This window comes from Puma concolor, chromosome C1, assembly GCF_028749965.1.
Source record: "Puma concolor isolate L17-30 chromosome C1, mPumCon1.1.hap2, whole genome shotgun sequence".
NCBI classification, from domain to species: domain Eukaryota; kingdom Metazoa; phylum Chordata; class Mammalia; order Carnivora; family Felidae; genus Puma; species Puma concolor.
In genome coordinates this window covers 197055597-197066553 of record NC_141674.1, presented here as the reverse complement: position 1 = coordinate 197066553, position 10957 = coordinate 197055597, and positions in this window count along the sequence as shown.

Below are 10957 nucleotides of genomic sequence, written 5' to 3'. Positions count from 1 at the left end.
ATAATATAGCCCCCATAAGATTTTAAGTCTTCATGAATTTATATGTGTTTTCCACAGCACCTGGAATAATGCCTGCCACAAAAGGGGTATGTAATAGATCTTTACTAAATTAATAAATGAACAATGGCTTAATATGTCATATGGCTAAATGAGAAGATAAAATTGTTTTTAAAACCTCAAAAAATGAACAAAATTAACTTAATCATCTTAATATTTTGAAACCATACTTATCAAAGCAACAAAAAAATTAGAAAATTTTGTTTCTAATAGGTTTCCTACCAGAAGAAAGAAAGCATTGATGATGTTCAACTACATAAATATTAAGAGAGAGCCTATGCCATGCTTTCAGGATACACAATTTTACTAGATACAGATTCGTCAACTATGCAGTGCTTTGTATTGATTCTAAAGTGCTTTTTGGATGAACTTTGAAAGCCATTTGCTGAGTGTGGAATTTTGTAGGCTTGGGGTTGTCAATAAATGTGTTTTGCTGTAATTAATAACTATATGTTCTCGCACCTGTGGGGAAGATGAAGTATCTTTCTAATTTCACATTCAGCAATAAACACAAGCAACTGTCTGCATGATTCCTCTTTTGATTCCAGCTGCCAACAGCTTGGAATGCTTTGAGTCCAGCTAACTCTACATTCCCTCATTAGCTGGTGTCCCCATTTATTTTTCTGACTAAATGGGTAGAGAAGTCATTTTGTTTAGCTCATTCGAATCTGTTGAGAAAGATACCAGCAAATCAACACCTGTCACTTTTCAGTAAATCCTAAGAGGAACTGGGGCTTTGTAGCCGATTTGCCTTGGCAGGAAATAAAATGCTCGAGGATTGCAGTAAATGACTGGATTCTGTGAAACTGCCATCTCTTCTCTCAACGTAGGGAATGAGCATCAGTCTATTATGGACGTAATTAATCCAAATCACTTATAAAACAATAAAATTTAATTATGGATTCTTAAAAACTGAGAACCCACCAATTATTGTTAATAGGCTTTTTCTTGATTGTAGCTAGTGAGTTAAATTTATTGGGGCTATTTTTCCAACAGTTAACTTTTTAAAAGTATTTTATTTTTAGTTAAGTAGCTTTGGTATAACATTGCCTTACAGTAGTATATGAAATACATCCATCGATCTCAATGTAGTTCCTATAGTTTGGAAAACAATTAGTTAAGAATTAAATTCCTGAATGTGTCTCTGTATAATTGACATTCTCTGCACCTTAGCGACCTTCTATCTTTATTATCTGTTGAGAAAAGTATTTCCCTCTCATCTCTGAACAGCTGGATATCTGTCTTTACATTGATTTTTCGGTACCTCTGTGCCTTAGAGCACAAACATGGCAAAACATTTCAAAATTCATTCTTATTTTGTCAGATCCTATCGTAGGTCAACTGTTGCTTGCTAGTGAGACTGGCTTCCCTTGAAATTGCATTAAAGGACATCATGGATTTAATGACCCTTCTGTCCAAAGAGTTAAGCTATCCCTAGAACACAGCGGTCTATTCTTAAAAAGTAATTATAAGAACAAATATTTATTGAATTTTTGCTTACCTTTCTACAGCAGTCTGCATGGATCGTCGCATTTACTACACTACAACTCTATACACTATTACTTCCTCCCCTTTATCAACGAGAAAACTGAAGCACAAGGAGTTTAGATGGCTTGCCCAAAGCCATGCAGCAAGTCAGTGGTGGAGACAGACTTCAAAACCCAAAAATCTAGATTTTAATCATTATGCACACGAGTACTCTCACCTGACTAGAGGACAGAAGGCTATGTACCCATGTATGCTTTCCTTTCTTTAAAGCCAATCTTGTGCTTATTGTTGCAAAGCACTGTGATCAATACCATAAATCCTATATATGTGTGTATAGTACATGTAGGTGCCTCTTTGGCAGATCACATCCATAGTAATAAATAGTTCTTGCCAAACAGAGGTTGTCTGCTCCTAGTTCTAGCCACGCAGCTGTTTCAGAACTTCCTGCCTGTCTTTTCTAAACCTCATCCAAATAGATCTTTCTGGCAAAGATTCTCTGTTTTCCTTTTGAGTCAGTCAAAATTACTATTATTACAGACCTTGACCCCAGGTGACTTTAAAGTACCACCTAAAATATTATTTTGCACTGTGGGAGACCTGCGTATGTCTTCGAATAAGAAAGTGTTGTTCGTACACTGCTGATGAGACTTGCACTGTGAATGGTGTTTACAACTGTGATGGTAACTATGCACATAAATCTTCAGGCTCTTAGATCAATTGAAAATATTTGCAAATTATCTAATTTGAATTAGGGGTACATGCTTAATTAAATATGGCTGTAAATTCTTTGCTACTCCTTTGGTGGAGAATGGAATTTAGTTCCACATCCTGGAATCTGAGCTGGTCTTAGCAATGTATTTGACCAATTTCAATGCAGCAGAAGTGACATTCTGGGAATTCCCAAGACAGGTCATACAAAGAGTTGCAGCTTCTACATAGGTCTTTCAAAATCCTTACTCTGGGGGAAGCCATCTGCCATGTAACAAGTTCAACTGCCCTGAGATCACCACACTGGAGACATCAAATGTAGGCACTCTGATCAGCAGTCTCTGCTAGGTCTATGCTTCCAGTCATCCTTCTCAAGGCACTATACACGTGAGTGAAGCCATCTTGGACCTTCGAAACCCACCCAACTACTAGCTAAGTATGCAAAATGACCTCATCAATGCCACAAAAGCAAAAGAATAATACAGCCAAGTTTGGTCCAAATTTCTAACCTGGATAATTATGAGATACAATAAAATAGTATTTAAAGCCACTATGTTTAAGGCGGTTTGTTATTCAGCAATGGATAACCACAAGAGTATGATATATGGCTCTGCCACAAAGGAATCAAGCCTGACAGTCTGATGCTATCATTGCATAATCCTAAAACCCCCAGCCTAAAGAATCCATTTCACATTTATAAGCAGATTTCACTTCCATGTTGGTATCCAGCTAAAATAAGCAACGACCTCTGACTCTCCCCTGTAACTGGCTCCTCAGAGTACACTCCCAAGATATTCAGGAATGAGTCCATGCAAGTTGGCTGCTCTCCTGGCAGACTTCTTTATCTTCTGGATCTACTGAAAGGCACCAGCTCCCACAGAGTTGACTTTATATCGTGGTATGAACATGTTTACAAGGGCTCAAAAATCAGTTCATGTGACCAAATAGGTATTCAGACAACATCCAATTCTTCCACCTGGTTTTTCATCCCTCCTGCCCTCCTGTCTTAACTCCTTTGATCTCCCCTCCGCTTATTTATTCTCTCCCCTGCAGCTCCGTCTCCTACTCAGACCTACTGCTCCTCTATACTTCTTCCCTTCACTTGTATGTGACCTTGAGCAGTCACTTTACCTCTCTTCACAACTGTAATTAGGAATGCCATGAGCATTATAATAAGATAACATTATTTAAGTGCTAGCATAGCACAGGATAAGGGGTAAGTGCTCAGAATGCATTCACCATTAGTGTATATTACTATTATCCTCCAGCCTAAAACAGTAGTGGCCCTGCCAGTCAACTCATGCCAATAAACATTTAATTACCAACTACAACATGCCATCGCTCCTTCCCATAAAAGTCTACTTTCATCTGGGATCATTCAGGACTATCTCTACCATAATCAAAATTTTCAAGTCAAAGTAACCACAGAAAGTCATAGCATTGTCATAGTGTGAAGAGGCATAATGTCCAACCCCATCTTACGGAGAAATTGTCTGCCAAACTATCACTGATGCCATTCAAAATCCAAATGTGTGAAGTTAAATTACTCTTTATAATTGTACGATTTTGTTCAATAAAATTATATTATTTCTGATGGATAAATCAAAGTTATTTTAAATTGGGTTAATCTGATCTTGCAGAATATTAAAACTTTTTATGTTAGTCCATGTAGGACAATATGGCACTGAAATATGTTTTCTTATGTAACAACCAAGAAATATAACAATTGGCAATTTTATCTTCCTAGAATACGTTTTTATTCAGGGATTCCTAAACATTTTAACATTACGTGAATTTCACTCTTACATTGCAAAGAGGTCAGTAATAACTACTAGAATGTCTCTTTTTAGGGAACTTTTCTTTTCCCCCAGATATATAATAGATATTTAATAAGATATGAACTTACTCATGACTGATCTCTTTCCAATCTTTATTTTTTATTTTGTGTGTGTATATATATATATATATATATATATATATATATAGTGCGACACTCAACCGACTGAGCCACCCAGGAACTTCCCCCCTTTACCAATCTTTAAAACTGAATATACAACTGCCTAGTAGACATGCCCATTTGGATGTTCCATAACAATAACAACAATAATAATGGCTAACACTTACCATCGCACTTACTCTGTACCCAGCACTTTTGAAGTACCTAATTTCTATTTTCTCAAATCTACCCAACAATAACCCTATGGGTAAATATCATTTTTCCCATTTTACTGAGGAAACCGAGGTATGGAAAATTTAAATTACCGGCTCAAAATCACATAGCTATTCAGTGTCAGAGCCTGGATTCAAACCCAAAAAGACTCACTCCGGAGTCTGGCTTTTAGCCACTAACTGTATACCATTTCAATTTTGTTTCTCACAGACAGTTGAAACTCAAATGCCTAAAACAGAAGTTAATATTTTCAACTGTAAATGTGCTCTAACTCATGGGCTCGCTAGCACCAAAAACATCACATGACCTCTCACCTCTTTGCCTTGGGAAGAACATGGAGCTCTGAATGTGAGTACCCTTCTCACTCATCTAAGCACATCATCACAGTTTTTCCTTCCAAACACATTATTCCTCAAATTGGCTTCTCTTTCTTACTCTAGTCCAAGTGATATTTTCTCTTTCTCTCTCTCCCTCCCTCTCTCCTTCCTTCCCTCTCTCTCCCTCCTTCTCTTCCTACCTTGCCATCTCCAACCTCTTTCAGATCACCACGATAGCCTGCCTCCAATCCTGGTCCATTCAATCCATTCTTTATTGTGCAGTCGACATGAGTTTTCCAATAATGCAAAAGTAAGTATGCCACCTTCTAACTTAAAACACTCCCACAGTTTCCTATTATCCTCAGTTAAGTGTTTAAATTCCTTAACATGGCTTACAGGGTTCTTATGGTTTAGTCTGTGCTATTTCCCTAGACTCACCATCAACCCTAGACTCACAGCTCAAGTCAGACACAGCTTCCTTCAATTCTCCAAACACAGTATGTTTTCCTTGCCTCAGGGTCTTCATGCACATTGTTTCCACTGAGTGTATGCACTGTAGAATGCACCACACTTCTTCACCTAGAAAATTCTTACTTATCCCTCTGGTTTCAGATTAAATGTTACTTCCTTGCAGAAGTCTTCCCTTCCCCAGGCATGTGTTCATATGGCCCCTAAATTTCCCTTACTACAGCATTAATCAGGCTCTCTTACAATAGGTTTTTCGAAACTCTCTGCATTTATCACTAAACCATAAACTTCACAAGTCCAAAACTTTCTTATTTTATTTAACATAGCTACTGAAAAATATTTGTGATACAAATATATTATGTACAAGCAAATATATAGTCCTAAATTAAATCATCTGTTTTCCACCAAAAAAAAAAATAGATTTGCATGAATATTCTGTATGAAATATTCTATAATAGGAAATTAAAAAGAAGTAAAAGGAATGGTAAGTGAACATGAACAAAATACCATGGAGAAAGAATAAATGAAGGCACAGATAAAATAGAACTTCTGGAACTCAATAAATAAATCTTTATTTATTATCATGGGCATGTAGATACAAACTTTCATAAGATTACTGACATAATAAGTAAGATTGAAGATAATTATATCGATCTGCGATAGTTTTGAAGAGAAAGTAAATTGAAGATTTTGGAAATTGATCAGTGTTTCCTTTACAAACTGCTCCAGACTCCGGAATCCATGAAAAGCATAGTTAAGACTAGAGGCCAACGGATACTGGACAAGGTCCCTGCAGCCAGGAAAGGAAGTAGAAACCCCTAACTAAATTAAGAGAAGACAGGACCACAACCATTTTGATCAAAAATCTTACCATAATTATTTTGTAGGATCAAAATATTGTGGATTCAATAATTTTGAACATCTACTATCATTCAGATTACAGAAATTTAAGTCAGTAAGACAATATGTCTCTACTTTCTTTAGACTCTACCTTCCGTAGAACAAGAGACACATGATTCACCCTCAGCTCTATGTTGAGGTTAAAGAAAATGGATGCTGAGATGATCTTGAATTACTTATAGTAGAGTAACTTCAGTGGATCAAAGAAAACCATCACTGATTAAAGCCAACCCCTTCATACAGATATTAGTACATATGGACCTTTAGTTACTGTATGTAACCAAAAAACTTGTGTGGCTTATGTCCTTTGAGAATATCTGTTTAAAACCAGCCTTCCAAGGAGATTAGCATGGCAAACCTCAAAGAGAGTAAGCCAGAGACCATTCCCTGATGGCTCAGTCTACAAAGTACCATCTGTTGGCATTCAAAAGTCCTTGGGAAATTCAGATCCACAAATTTCCATAGAACCAGGCACCAGAGTTAGCAAGTTACTTCGGAAGCAAACAGGACCTCACACAGTACACCAAGGCAGCTAATGATGCATTTAGGTGATTTTTTTGTACTGGAGGCCTACAGTGTTGGAGAGGGTCAATTCATTATTGCTTTGTTTTATTCTGATACAATAAATAAAGTATGAGCCTAATTTACATCAAATACTTATGCCTCATGGTTTCAAAAATCTCTAAAAACTCCCACTCCTTCATATTTTAACTACAATACCACCATTTTCCCCCTGAAGCTTCCTGAGTCAGAAAGAAAGTATATCAAACCTGTCAAATAATATGACATTATGTCCTCAGTGTAATTAGAAAACATTTTTTAAAAAAGGATCCATATATAAATCGTCTTGAATGGAGAGATTAAAATAAATGTTACAATTTAAATCATTTCATATAAATTGCATTTGCAGTTTTTCTATGTAGAAATTTGTAAAGAGTTATGGAAAACACTTACCAGAATATTTCTGTTATGCTAAAGACCTCAAAGTCCTGCCATATTTCACTCTTTAGGATCTTGCAAAGGGAGGTAGAAAAGAGACTATGAAAGAGATTACCAAATGCCCTTAAATTTCAGAAAGGAAAATATAGTTATCTAGACACTGGCCATTAGAATGAATCTTTTTATTCATAAAATACATACATTTTTCAAGTTATTTCTCTTCTTTAATATGTTTTGAGCTTGTTGGATTCTCTCCCCTTTCTGCATGTTGATATCATGTCTGACTTCATTATGGCTGCCAACAGCATCACACTTGTGTGGGAAATTGTCATTTGGAGACACAGCATCTTTGACTTTTTTGTGAGACTCCTGATGTTGCTTCCTGTGATGAACAAAAGCACTTCTCTGTGGTTCGTGTGATTCTTCTAGGGAACACCTTAGAGAAGTAATTAGCTAGGCTGGTAGTTTCAGAAGAGAGAAAGTGGACCTTTAATACTACTAGAAAAGCCTATTTTTTTTTTTTTTTTTGATCAACAATCAATAGTTTTCTTTGTGGCTACAAGTCCTTTATAAAATGAAAGTTGTGAAGACTCAAAAAATGATCTTTAAGCCACAAGAAGCATGCACAAATGGTGCTAATTTTGACTTGCTGAGGTTTTTTTTTTCCTCATTACTGCATTGATCACAACAGCTGTAGGTACTTAAACTCTTTCTGGAACCCTTGTACCCTACATTATGCACAAGAGAAGTGGGGACGATTATTACCAATTTTTCACAGAGCCCTGGGAGCCACTTGGGAGGAGGATAGACATTCTTCCCCCCTGCCACATTACCTCCACTCTCACCAACTGCACCAACTTCTCATAAAATAACACAGTAATATTCATTAGGAAAATGGAATTTTTATGTATAAGAACAAAGGGAAAAAAACAGTAAGAGAAAGAAGGGAAAGTTGAGCTAGTCTTTTTCAAGCTAAGAGCGTCTCAAATGATACGTAATGAAAGGTCTTTGTAGATTTGATTGGGTGTGTGTGAGCATTTATGGCACCTGTGCCTGCGGGGGGGGGAGGGGAGGCGGGCACCAGCAGTCATGTAGTAATACTGGTGTGTAATTACAGAGCACTTCACTGCATTCAGCCATGGTTTGTTTCTCTGATAATTTCCACTTTCATTGTTCAAGAGGCTGTGGACACTGTAGAAGCTGAAGTTCAAGTACCTCCAGCTGTTGAGATAAATGAATGGTGTAGCTGTTTTTAAAAGTTTCCAGGAGGAATGCTGTTTAAGAGGAAAGTTGGACAGAAGTACAGTTAAAATATTCTACTTACCTTTCCAAAGCCATAAAATCCTAAATCTATAAACGAATCATTCTTTATTCCTCTTCTTCATTCCACAAGCTTGCTGAGCTCCTTTCTCCCCACCCAGTACAGCTGGTCCCCCTTGCCCGCTATTAAATTCTCCGTATGGGAAAAGCTACTTCGATTTTCTATTCAGCTCCACAGACATAGCTCCTATGTTGTCTGCACTTGTGATGTATAACAGATTCAGACTTTTAAAAATTGTGTTAACCTGTTTATATGAAAGAATAAAAATGTTCCAAAAGGACAAAACCTTGCCAAATCAACACAAATCTGCTTCCGTTTTCTTGCATTTCCCTCTTCCGACTAAAGCTCTCAATTTTGCATGGTTTACGTGTACTCAAATCTTAAGTGCGAAACATTAGAAAACATAAAGTTAACAAAACAAAAACTAATGTAATTTCATATCAGCACAAGGGAGAGAATACATATCTTGTCTTCTGTTTTCCAAAGACCCTTTATTTCACCAACAAAAATATGGGCTTTATTTAGGAACAATGCCGTTTGATTCATTATTATTACTCTTCTCATCTTACTGTATTTTACAAATAGCCTGTTCAAATTAATATAAAAAGTAAGAACATTTATTAAAGTCCCACAGTACAAATCTTAACTATTACTTCAAATGTTTAGTAATTTCAACAAAATATGAGTTACATTTCTAAACTGGTCTCTAGCAACCTGATTACTTTTGGTTGAAGTGTACTTTTTCTCTTCTTCTGTGTGCGTGTTAGATAGAGACTGATGATGATTGATATGTAGATAGATGATAGATAGCTGATAGATAGATAGATAGATAGATAATAGACAGATGGTAAAGTAATAATAGGGATGCCTGCCTGGCTCAGTTAATATAGCTTGTAACTCTTAACCCCAGGGTCATGAGTTCAGGACCCATGTTAGGTATAGAGCTTACCTAAAAAAAAAAAAAAAAACAGAAGAAAAGTAAATGAGGTAAAATATTACCAATAGGTATATCTGGGTAGAGTGTACAATTATTTTTGCAATTTTTTTTTTTTTTTAGAGAGAGCAAGCACTTACAAGAGGAGAGGGGCAGAGGGAGAGAGAGAGAGAGAGAGACAGAGAGAGAGAGAATCTTAAGCAGTCTCCATCTTCAGGGCAGAACCAGGTGAGGGTCTCAATCCCATGACCCTGGATTCATGACCAGAGCTGAAATCGAGTCAGACTCAACCGACTAAACAAACCACCCAGGTGCCCCTGTTTTTACAATTTTTTAGGTCCAAAATTACTTACAAGCAATATTTTTAAACTTTACATGTGGGGGTGCCTGGATGGCTCATTCAGTTAAGCATCCCACTTCGGCTCAGGTCATGATCTCACAGTTCGTGAGCTCAAGCCCTGTGTCACACTCTGTGCTGACAGCTCAGAGCCTGGAGCTTGCTTTGGATTCTGTGTCTCCCTCTCTTTCTGCCCCTCCCCCACTTGCACTCTGTCTCTCTCTCTCTCTCAAAAATAAACATTAATTTTTTTTTAAACTTACATGTGGCTTAAACATGCATAACCAAGAGTCCAACCTCAGCTTTTGCCCCTTGCTCTCTTTCTCCACACATACCCTGAGCTCCAGTCATACCAAATTACTTGTAATTTCCTCTAGTGGTTGCCCTCATCCTTCAGTCTCCCTGGGGAACTATGACACACTGTTCAAGACAACAGGAGGCCATCTCCCCAGAAAAGCCTTTCCCTGATCTCTGCAGGCAAGTTAAGTCTGTCTTCAGTGTGAGAAATGTATTATTTTTACATGTTTGTCTCCATTATAAGAAATAAAAGCGAGACTGCATTTTGTGTGACCTTGGGAATGTTACTTAACTTTTGTTTGTCTCCATTTATTTGTAATGTGGAGATGACGGCACCCACTCATAGGGATATTTTGAAGATTAAATGGGTTAAATCATGTTAAGTGCTTAGAACTGACTGAGGAATAGCATATACCCCATGATGCTAGTTATTATGGTGGTGTGATAAGTGGTATAGTATCAGAGAAGTACTAGAATGACAGGAGGAGGGATAATGGTATATCCTACACCAACCCTTGGAGACACTCACTAAGTATTTTCAGGCAAATGAATGAAGGGATGCTCAGGGAGTACATTATTTCAGTATCAGAAGGAAGAAGTAAGGAAAGTCTCAACCACAGTGGTAACAAGGAGGAAAGAAGGAGAAAATGAATTTGAAAAGCCCTCATGTAGATCTACATCAAGTGGTGATTCCTTGACTATAGGGTGAGACTTAAGGGATAGAAGCTATTATGTCATCATTGTCTTAGGACCTTCACAAAGCCTCATTTTAGGCGGTATTTCTGAGGTATGGCTTCACTGTGGCCCTTAGCACTATCTCCGGCAGGCAATATGGAGCAGCCTCTCTGTTGGGGTTCAAGTATTTCTCTCTGTGTTTTGCAAGGCATTTGTTTAAATGTTTATTACATATATATATATATATATATATATACACACACACACTATATATATACTATATATATATAGTATATATATATTATATAGTATATATATAGTATATATATAGTATATATATATTATA